The 11,720-nt window shown below is 49.3% G+C and overlaps 1 pseudogene; it reads left to right on the plus strand.

Moving 5' to 3' along the window:
* The first annotated feature begins 6 nt into the window (after positions 1–6).
* On the plus strand, positions 7–4,061 carry LOC149347187 (uncharacterized; annotated as a pseudogene).
* Positions 4,062–11,720: the final 7,659 nt, after the last annotated feature.

The following is an 11,720-nucleotide window of genomic DNA, read 5'->3' on the forward strand; positions in this document are numbered from 1 at the left end:
AGTGATCTGGTGCTGTACCATGTGCTGCCGCACAGATAGCTGCAACATCTTGGACCCTAAAAAGTACAACTATTTAAAATCCTATTCAGGAAGTGAAGATGCTGCCGCCCTAGAGAAGATCGTGTTCCTTGAAACACCAGGGGAAGATGATGTGCATTTGGACATCGGTTGAGGCCCCGGCACATTCACAAAAAACTGTCTGGTGCCGCGCTCCCATCCTTGCAAGAGGATCGCAGCGGTGAACAGAGCCCCTACCATGGTGGAATTCGCGCGAAAAAACTCGGCAAATGAAAACCTAGTGTTTGACATATTCGACTTCTGCGGAGAAGACGCTGAAAGCCTTGTCGCCAGATATGGCCGCTTCAGTCGGATTTATTCATTTCTCACCTTTCATTTCGTGAAAGATGACCGCAAAGCCTTTAAGGAGCTGGCCCGTTTGCTGACACCAAATTCTGGCGAATGCCTCATAACAGCAGCCGTATCGACTGTGCCGTATGACGCTTGGCTTGAGCTGTATTTGATGGAACGCTGGCGAGATGGTTTCCGGTGAGTGCATGACATTTCGCTTTTGAGCGACGTGTATGACTTTGAAAACGTGGATGAAGTTATAAATACGGCCCTATCCAACAACTATGACGGTACTTACCTATTTTGTCCATATTTCCGGATATACCCTGTTACTGAAATTTAGTTCAGATGATTCTTATGAAAGAGAACAGCACCCTGAGGATTACGATAATCAGTGCTTAGTAGTGAGCACTTTTCTGACGCCTTATTTAAGATTGAAGCACCATAATGCAGAGTTATGGCTCACATGCAGTGCCAATTGCACAGGTGTCTTAAATAAGCTCGTGAAGTCAATCAGCAAAATGGCGCAAAATTTATGAATATCAAGGTACTAAAACTTTTTGCGGTATAATCTCGCACGGCAAGACTTGATTTTTTGTACCTGTAAAAACAGTGTTTCAATCCGGGTGGTGTCATTTATACTGCGATGCAGCCAGGAGTTTTGCGACCTCTAAGAAAAGCTCTTTACTCGCATTATTATGCTATCTTGCCTCATAAACGACTGGGTAATTCAAACACATAACAGTGCCACATTCTAACGAAGAGCAGCGTTTTATATAAGCATTAGACTATTAGTTGTAAACAACGTTTCAGCACGTCCCGCCGATGGTAATGTATGTTCTGAAACGCCCGCCCTACACTGCACACCCTTTGAAGCTATTGATAGGCTCCCATTACACAGAGGCTGCCAATATAAGGACATGAAATGATAGCATACTATGATAATGAATTTAAACCCAGCCGTAGAAACTTACAAAGTAGTTTTGGCGTATGTTCGAAACCAGCTCTAAATTAACTCGTGACACAGTGTCGTTTAATCTTACTTCATAACGAAAAGAAGTAACCCCGATTGTTTGAAAGAAACCCAACAAACACAGAGTGGAAACACGGACCAAAAACGCAGCGATAAGTCCTATTTATAGAGTGAAATATCAGGCAACTTCTTTTTTTTGTAACCCTGGGCTGTAGTCAGTTGGACTCTTGGCGTTGTGATTAACCTCGTGCACTACATGCGTGTTCAACAAACCAATAGAAAGTGCAAGTCATGAATAATCATTGTCCTCTGAATGGCAATCTAACTACAGATACCGACAAAAATAATCATCGTGCATAAAGTCACAGATACTGCCTAGGGCTGAAAGTGCATGGCATATAATTCACAGCAGTAGTTCATTCTTTGCAACACAATTTGTTGAAAAAGTGTCTGCTCATTTTCTGCTCAGTGTCTTCTGAGCTGTACAAATGCGCTTGCGCAATTTGTGGATTTCATACGACATAACAGGTATCCCTACTATACAGTGATCAAGTGTTCTGAATTCATTCCTGCTTCTTTTTAGGACCCAAGGCCACTGTTCTGACAGCAGTTGTGTTTTCACTTCGGCGAAGAAAGACACAAGTTCAGTCTGATATCGGACTGATGGCCGCACGAGTGGGCCTAAAATGTATTGCGTTACTTGTGTACGAAACGGAATGGTGTTTCCCAAATGCTTATATATGCGCAGGTAAGATTCACTAAGCTACCACCACACACTCTTAATATGCGTGAGTTGTATTTACATGCAATGTTTAGCAGATCTCTCCGAGCTGAGCGTGTCGTCCAGCCGCGCGCATTACGTTGGGCACAGTGTTTTTTTTTAACTATCAGGCATGCGGCTTAATTGTACACACAAAAATCAGACCACACAATAACTATTCCGTCTTGGGACGCTCTAGCCAAAAAGATATGAGGCATGCATTTTGTGCAAAGAAAAATACCTCTGCCTTCATACTCCGAGCATGCTCAGCGGAGCTCAACCTCGTCGTTATTTTTTATTTCGCGCTCCCAACTTTCTGTATAAATGTCCACTTCGAACTTTGCTCCATAAAGCGGATGCAACGTAACAACATTAGCCGCTGCAGTTGGCATGGCCCATTTTCTGTGTCATCAACCGAATCATATGCTATCAAGTTACTGTGCTTAAGGGAGGAAGCACCAAGAGACTAAACAACCCCAGCTGTCAGACTCAGACCGAGTTGTCGTAACGGGTGCTCTGACAGGCACCTCTGTAAAGAGGAGACGCGGCGGCAGGTCAACAAGAAGTGATCTATCGTTTCGGGTTCGGCGCAGAGTGGGAACAATGGGGAGACTGCCCGACCAGATCGAATACGCGCATTTTACGCAGATCGGGAGATAACTTTTTTGAGTGTACATTCACGAACACTGGTAAAACGAAGTTTTCAAATCTAGGTTGTTTAGCTCTAAAACGATGTGCCACGGCGAGCTAAGCACGAATATGTGCGTTTCACGCAGATCTGGAGATATGCTTAATGCGCCGGCAAAAATTCTGTGTCATTTCCTAACAGTGGGTGGAAGTTTAACTTATCCCAGCAACATCTAGTCTAAGGAGTAGTTACGGCAGAGGACAAGGTCTTGTGAAATATTTCAGCAAAGGAAACTAAATTTGTCACTTCAATACTCCGAGCATGTTCAGCGGAGCTCAACCTCGTTGTTACTCTTTTTTCGCGCTCCCAACTTCCCGTATAAATGTCCACTTCGAACTTCGCTCCATAAAGCTGATGCAACGTAACAACATTAGCCGCTGCAGTTGACATGGCCCACTTTCGGTGTCATCAAGCGAATCATATGCTATCAAGGGCATCACTGGTTGCATATATTTCCTTTGCTTATTACAGTGGCTTGTAAGTTCTTGGTCGTAGCTCGTTTAGCTATGTATTTTTATTTTATTGCAGCCTTTGACATGCGTCGGCCGCGTTTTGTAGTGAATAATTTCCTGTCATATTTGTTTTACTCCTTCATCACCTGCAGCAGCCGCCTTCGACTGGCGACACGGGGGTTCGACATTGGTAACACATGCGGGGTCACTAATGAGAAATAAGTAGGAAAATAAATATGCGCATTAGTGATTAGAAAATACCCCACTTGATGCAGCCGCAAGAGTCACCAAAACCTATATTTATAGCTTTAATAGCACCATTTCGTAAAATATTGTGTAAAAATGTTCACAGACGTAGCCGCATAGCACAGGGGTTCCGGCTTTGCCAAAAAATAAAAAAAACGACATCACTCAGAATGATATGTAATGCATTCTAAAAATTTTAGGGTTGATTTTTAATTCATTTTCTTAAAGTAAGTCCTGTGTTCTCAATCAGGTTCAATTTCTAACACCGCAGACTTGGCTAAAACACAATGTAACTTATCGGCGTGCATGAGAAATGAATTAGGAGCGTACGTGGTCTCAAGTTTATTGAAAGCGGCAGTCTTTCTTTTACAAGGCAGAGTACAGTGAGCGTAATTTCGTCATTACTACTTTATTTCCGATTCCATGGCTGAAGTGCTGGAATTCCACAATTACGTGTCACAGGAGGATATCGGAGATTTCAAGGCAGACATGGACCGTGCCATGAACGGTGGCAGAGTGGAGAAAAATAACGAATATCTGATGAAAAGTATGATATATTGCCTTCACGCGCAGTCAGCCACTCTGTGGATATAGCATAGGAGAGCCGGATCTGAAAAGTATTATATATGACAAAACAGGTCTGTCTCTATCAGTATTGCTGATGGACAAGATGCTGAATGTTCATGGGTAACTGCAGCGCAAGAAGGGTAGACGCATAACAAACGAAAAAAAAAACAACAGGATAAGCTCTGATACGACCCGTTCGTTCGCAGCTACTTCTTTCTGTCCAGAGTCCCATTCACTGCGGCGCATAAGAATAGTGTGTTTCTTTAATCGCGCTAGGCACAGGAGCAATGTTTTGTTCCATTTTCAACCTCAGCATGCTGTCAGCGACAAATATTTGTCATTTTCAGTTGAAGAGATGTATCAGAATTGTCTGTATATAATATTTTCACTCTCTTCTGTATAAATGCTATATTCCGCCGCGCTGACTTGCCCAATCTGGCCATAACGATTAGGTTGTGGCGCTTTGTCCGGCATGAAGGGAAAATATATGGATTTTAATAATCGTCCTAAATTACTCACACTGTTTTTGAATCCAAGCAAGGCTTCCGGCTGATGTGACAAAGCACATTATTTATTTCCTCTGTGTTCTGGGTGCACATTTTTTCGTGTACGACTCGCCACGGCCTCCCGAAGCCTGCAGTGGGCGAAGGATGGACAGGATTCGCTCAACCCAACGCCATAGTGAGCTGCGAATATCTGAGCGATTATGGTTTGTTCTTAGGTCATGCGGAGAGCCAGGAATAAAAAAAAAACAATTGTTTAGTATACACAGATTGCGAAGTCGCCTTAGTGTTCCTTCACCTTCCTTTCCTTTTACCCATCTGTTTCTCGTTGTTGAAAACGAGGGGCATAGTTTTGCTGACAATTGCTCCCGCAAACGACGTGCGCTGAGTTCATGTGCCTTAGACCCATAGTAACATCATGGTTCAACCAGTCATTGTGAAATCAAGAAGCCGAAGAGCACCCTGTTGAAGCTTGCAGCTCGAAAGCATAGACTTTGCTAGAGTAAATCCATATCGAGCCGTCTGGTGTTGCATTCATGGAATGCTCAGTTAGTGCCTGCGCATAAGATAACGAGCTAGAATAGGAAATAAATTGAGTAACCAGGCTTGTAGTGCGGCCTTATACTGGTAACTTGAGCCGACAGCGGACTCGAGTACCAGAAGATCATTTGTCCACCCTAGTGTAATAATCTGCGATGACCTCATCCATGAATATTGCCGCGCGTCTTTGTAGCGTTTGTTTGTTGTGTTTATTTGTTCATGCTTCAAGGCTGCCGGCACGCCGCTTTATCGCTTTGTTTGTGACGCAAGACGCGCCTAGAATTATCTCGATGGATCGCATCCGGACGGAGCCGACTCTAGTTTGTGCCAGAATGTTCTAGTAACTTCTAAATCTTTATCTCGAAGATTCGCTATCGGCTTTAGAAAGAGTACGGCCGACAGCGGCGGGCATTCTGTCCGACGACCGCCGAGCACGCTTGTTGCTACGCCGCCGCCGAGTGATTCAGTTCTTAGCGGGCGCAAGTTAGCCCGAATAAAGAGTTTCGTTTCGAAGACATCCTCGCTGTGTTCCTGTTCGCCGGACTGCAGTCACCACTACGTGACATCTGGTGGAGGTGCTGATCTGCTATCCAGCTATGCCCCTCACGATGGAACCTGGTGCACAGCCAACGCCTGTCGTGCTTCGCCAGCCCCGGGAGCCACAGACGTTTCGTGGAGAACCACACGAAGATGTAGAAGACTGGATGGACATGTACGACCGTGTGGCAGCACTGAACGCCTGGGACGACAGCTCTAAGTTCCGAAACGCTTACTTTGCATTTTATGGCCCTGCCAGAACGTGGTTTGAAAACCACGAATCTTCTCTCACGACCTGGGCGACCTTCAAGAAGCAGCTTCTGGGTACGTTTACCAGTGTCGTACGCAAAGAAAGAGCTCAGCTGCTTCTAGAATCACGCATCCATCCCCCGAATGAGACTGTGACCGCGTACGTAGAAGACATGAAGCGCCTTTTTCAACGTGTCGATCCTGGCATGACGGAGGAGAAGAAGGTGCAGCTTTTGATACGTGGTGCTAAAGAGGCACTTTTCGGCGGTCTGATCCGCAACCTACCGACGACGGTCGCTGAATTCGCCACTGAAGCAGCCGCCATTGAGAGAACCTTGGAAGCACGAGCCCGTCATTTTCCTCGACAGCCCCAAGTGACCTCGACTGCCCTCTCGGATGGTGCAACATTCGGAGGCAACCTACGGGATGTTATCCGCGAAATTGTACGGGAAGAGCTGCGTCGCCTGCTACCATCTTCCAACCAGCCTCAAGTCGCGACGCTTGAGGAAATCGTACGTGAAGAAGTGCAGCATGCGCTGGGCACCCCTTCATCTCCACCTCCTGCTGAAGCTCCAGCCTTGACCTACGCTGCCGCACTACGCAGTCCTCATCCCCATCACGAGAGCCGCTTTCCGCCTCTTCGACGTGAACCAGCTGTTCCCGAACGCCGTCCCCCTGCCCCCGCCCGCCCAGCCTACGACCGACGCCCAAGCCCCAGGAAGTGCGACGCCAGGAGGACTTCCAACAATCGCCCGCTGTGCTTCCATTGCGGCGAGGCCGGTCATGTACTTCGCCACTGCCCGTACAGGCGCATCGGCCTGCGTGGTTTCGCCACCGACGCCCCACGACCGTTCCCCGGCCAGCGACCACGGGAAATCGACGACTACCTGTGCAGAGGGGAGTACGCGTCGTCAAGCCGTCTTTCCCCCTCGCCGTCTCCGTCCACCGCACGTTTTGCATCGCCGGGTCGCAGCTACGCCGCGGCTATCCGAGGAAGGTCCCCTAGCCCGCGTGGGGGAAACTAAACAAAGCAACCTGTGGAGGTCAGGTTGCTTGCCGAGGAAACGACGAAGATCCTCCAGCGACCATGCCGTATGTTTACGCCGCACCTAATACGCCGACGACGCATACAACAACAGCCTCGACCACGACGCGAACCGCCTTCAAAACGACGCCGTCATCAGGAAAAGCTTCTACCACACGCCTCACCTACAATTCACATATCCGACGAAGCCGTGACCCGACGCCGAACGCGACATGCAATGCCAGAGGCAGGACATCCGACTTAGAAGTCGTTATAGACGGCCGAAAAGTTACCGCTCTGGTCGACACAGGAGCCGATTATTCGGTGATGAACGGACCGTCCGCTGCGCAGCTGAGGAAAGTAATGACCGCTTGGAACGGCCCACAAATTCACACCGCAGGGGGCCACCTCATTACGCCATCAGGACGATGCACACAGCGCGATTGACTCTCAACGGACATAGCTATCCTGCGACCTTCGTGGTGCTACGGCAATGTTCCCGCGAAGTGATCTTGGGCGTGGATTTCCTTAATGAGCATCAGGCGATCATCGACCTGCGATCCAAGATGATCACACTTTCTACGGACGAGGCCATCCCGTCGATGAGAACTCCGGAACATCACATTGCGCTCAGTGTCCTGGAGGAACAAGTGAGTGTCCCACCCCGCTCAAGCGTCATCATCACCGTAGGCGCCACGGAAGCGGATAGCACTGAAGCCATTATCGAGGGGAACATGCAGTTGCTTCTCGACCGAGGAATCGGCATCGCCAGAGGCACTGCACATTTCCGGAAAGGACAAGCCGAAGTACTCCTGAAAAACTTCAGGGGAGAATCCCGGCACGTTAACAAAGGAACGACGATTGCTTTCCTCGACGAAATATCCGACATACGAGACTCATTCGCCCTCTCCGATCCATCCGTAGAAGATTCACCTGACCAAGAGAACTCGCCCACTTTCGACATAAACCCAGCCCTGCCCCGGACCAGACAAGACAAGATCCGCAATCTCCTTCGGAGCTATAGCCAGTGCTTCTCGTCGTCGTCGTCGCCAAAAGTTCGACAAACGCCAATTGCCAAACATCGCATTATAACCGACCAGCACGCCCGACCTCTCCGTCAGAGCCCCTACGGAGTGTCGCCGCGAGAACGACAAGCCATCCGAGACCAAGTGGAAGAAATGCTGCGCGACGACGTTATCCAGCCTTCAAAGAGCCCCTGGGCGGCACCTGTTGTCCTAGTGAGAAAGAAAGACGGTGCACTTCGATTCTGCGTTGATTACCGGCGCTTGAACAACATCACAAAGAAGGACGTCTACCCCCTCCCTCGCATCGATGACACACTGGACCGGCTTTGCAACGCCAGGTATTTCTCATCGATGGACCTCAAGAGCGGCTACTGGCAAATTGAGGTCGATGAAAGAGATCGCGAGAAGACCGCATTCATCACTCCAGATGGCCTCTTCGAGTTCAAGGTGATTCCGTTTGGTCTCTGTTCCGCACCAGCGACATTTCAACGAGTAATGGATACAGTGCTGGCAGGCCTGAAGTGGCAGATTTGTCTGGTGTATTTAGATGACGTCGTTGTCTTTGCCTCGAGCTTTGAAGAGCACCTGAAAAGGCTTCGAACAGTACTAGACGCAATTAAATCGTCCGGGCTAACCTTGAAAGCAGAGAAGTGCCAGTTTGCCTATGAAGAGCTGCTGTTTCTAGGCCACATTGTTAGCGAGGAGGGCGTACGCCCAGACCCGCAGAAAACAGCTGCTATCGCAATGTTTCCGCCCGGTCGATAAGAAAGCTGTGCGCAGATTCCCCGGACTGTGCGGGTATTACCGTCGTTTCGTCGAAAACTTTTCGCCCATCGCCGAGCCACTGATCCACCTGACAAAGGCAGATGTGCCATTTAAATGGGAAGCGCCGCAAATCGAAGCCTTCAAGGAACTTCAGCGCCGTTTACCGACCCCACCGATCCTTGCGCACTTTGATGAAAACGCCGAGACTGAAATTCATACCGACGCAAGTAGTGTGGGCCTAGGCGCTGTCCTCGTTCAGAAATTTGACGGAGTGGAGAAGGTCATCGCGTACGCTAGCCGTTCCCCGTCCAAAGCCGAAGCTAATTATTTGGACAACTGAGAAAGAGTGCCTTGCCATCATCTGGGCTACGTCGAAATTCCGCCCCTAGCTGTACGGACGACCGTTCAAGGTGGTCAGCGATCACCACGCACTGTGCTGGCTCGCCAGTTTGAAGGACCCCTCCGGCCGCCTTGCTCGATGGAGCCTGCGGCTCCAGGAGTTTGATGTAACCGTCGTTTACAAGTCCGGACGTAAGCACTCTGACGCCGACTGCCTGTCACGAGCCCCTGTAGATGCACCGCCGCCGGTCGACGATGAGGACGCCTTCCTGGGACCCATCAGCTCCAGCTCTTTTGTACAACAGCAACGCGCGGACCCCGACATAAAATACCTCATCGAATACTTGGAAGGCAAGGTTTCTTCACCCCCCGCCTCGTTCAAGCGAGAATTGTCTTCGTTCTGTTTACACAACGATGTCCTCGTGAAGAAGAATTTTGCAGCGAACAAGACAGCCTACCTCCTTGTTGTACCTGTAAGTCTTCGCAGAGAAGTTCTTCAGGCCTCACACGACGAGCCGACAGCTGGACATCTCGGGTTTTCACGCACCCTCGGCCGCATTCAAGAAAAGTATTACTGGCCCCGACTGTCTGCCGATGTCGCACATTATGTGAAAACCTGCCGAGATTGTCAGCGACGAAAGACCCTCCAACCCGACCAGCAGGATTTCTGAACCCCATTGAACCCCCCTCAAGGCCCTTTCAGCAGATCGGCATGGACTTTCTTGGGCCGTTCCCGACATCAACATCTGGAAATAAGTGGATCATTATAGCGACCGACTACCTGACCCGCTACGCTGAGGCAAAAGCCCTACCGAACGGAACAGCAGCAGAAGTCGCCAAATTTTTCGTGGAGAACATTCTTCTGTGACACGGCGCCCCCGATGTGCTCATCACTGACAGAGGAACAGAATTCACGGCGGAACTGACGCAAGCCATCCTCCATTACAGCCAAACCAGCCACCGGAGAACAACTGCATACCACCCGCAGACCAACGGACTGACCGAGCGCCTCAACAAAACCATCGCCGATATGCTCGCCATGTATGTCGATGCCGAACACAAGACCTGGGACGTCATCTTGCCTTACGTAGTCTTCACCTACAACACTGCAGTACAGGAGACCACCCAGATGACGCCTTTTAGGCTCGTCCGTGGCAGAGAGGCCACGACCACGCTGGACGCCGCTGCCGAACGTTACCGAGGAAGATAACGTGGGCGTCGCCGCCTACCTACAATGCGCAGAAGCAGCCCGAAGACTTGCCCGATTAAGGATCAAAGACCAGCAGCGGACCCACGCCACACGTACAACCTACGAAGACGCGACACGGAATACAAGCCAGGAGACCGAGTCTGGATTTGGACGCCCATTCGCCGCCGAGGATTGAGCGAAAAGCTTTTGCGACGCTATTTCGGCCCGTACAAGGTTCTTCGTCGGCTAGGTGAATTGGACTGTGAAGTCGTCCCTGACCAAATGACTGCATCCCAGCGACGCCGCGTACGACCCGAACTAGTCCATGTCGTACGCCTAAAGCCCTATCATGCACGCTAAAGGACGCCGTGTTTCCACATTCGGTGTTTATTTTTGCACAATCCGTTTTTGATTGTTGATAGCCGCATTATTTTCTAAAGCATCGAGGCGATGCTTCTTTCAGAGGGGAGTAATGCCGCGAGTCTTTGTAGCGTTTGTTTGTTGTGTTTATTTGTTCATGCTTCAAGGCTGCCGGCACGCCGCCTTATCGCTTCGTTTGTGACGCAAGACGCGCCTAGAATTATCTCGATGGATCGCATCCGGAAGGAGCCGACTCTAGTTTGTGCCAGAATGTTCTAGTAAGTTCTAAAGTTTTATCTCGAAGGTTCGCTATCGGCTTTAAAAAGAGCACGGCCGACAGCGGCGGGCATTCTGTCCGAAGACCGCCGAGCACGCTTGTTGCTACGCCGCCGCCGAGTGATTCAGTTCTTAGCGCGCGCAAGTCAGCCCGAATAAAGAGTTTCGTTTCGAAGACATCCTCGCTGTGGACCTGTTCGCCGGACTGCAGTCACCACTACGTGACAATATTCCAAGAGAGTGGAAGTGCAGCAGCGGGCGTCACAGAATGCTGCCTGGTTAATAATAAGACATTGGCGCGCTTGCTCCCAATGGAAATATTTGGAGGGGTATATGTGCACCATTAGTCCCACACCTTAAGGAGTTATGCATAATATGTTGGATTGAGCTGGACACTGCAGAACTAAAATAAGGGGTTGTATTTCGCTACCGACAATAACGGCGTGGTTATGACGTACAATTATCTCAGGGAACGGACTGTTGGTTTAGATACACAGAACCTGATGCACTAATGCAGCGACTGTTCCATGGGACGTTCTTGTAGAGTTCGAGAATAGAGTGCTCTACGCCTCGCAACTAAGATGTATCGCGTCTCTTCATTCGTGCATCTATCATTTATGAATGGTAGATTTTGGGCTAGGTGTGCCGTGCGTACCTAACCCAGGTGCGGACGGCACATTTTATTAGAACCTTTAGTGGCCGCAGAGGGACACGGTACATCTTAATTGCAAGGCGTAACGCACGCTATTTTCGATCACTAGTGCTGTACACACCTGGGTTAGGTGTTGAACGGAAAACCTAGCCCAACATTTATCATTCATAAACGTCGATGCACCAGCGAATGAACAGATCGATAGGGAGTTGAAACGAGTTTGAATG

The sequence above is a fragment of the Amblyomma mixtum genome, chromosome 4 (genome assembly GCF_055824585.1).
Source record: "Amblyomma mixtum isolate Tamu chromosome 4, ASM5582458v1, whole genome shotgun sequence".
NCBI classification, from domain to species: Eukaryota; Metazoa; Arthropoda; class Arachnida; order Ixodida; family Ixodidae; genus Amblyomma; species Amblyomma mixtum.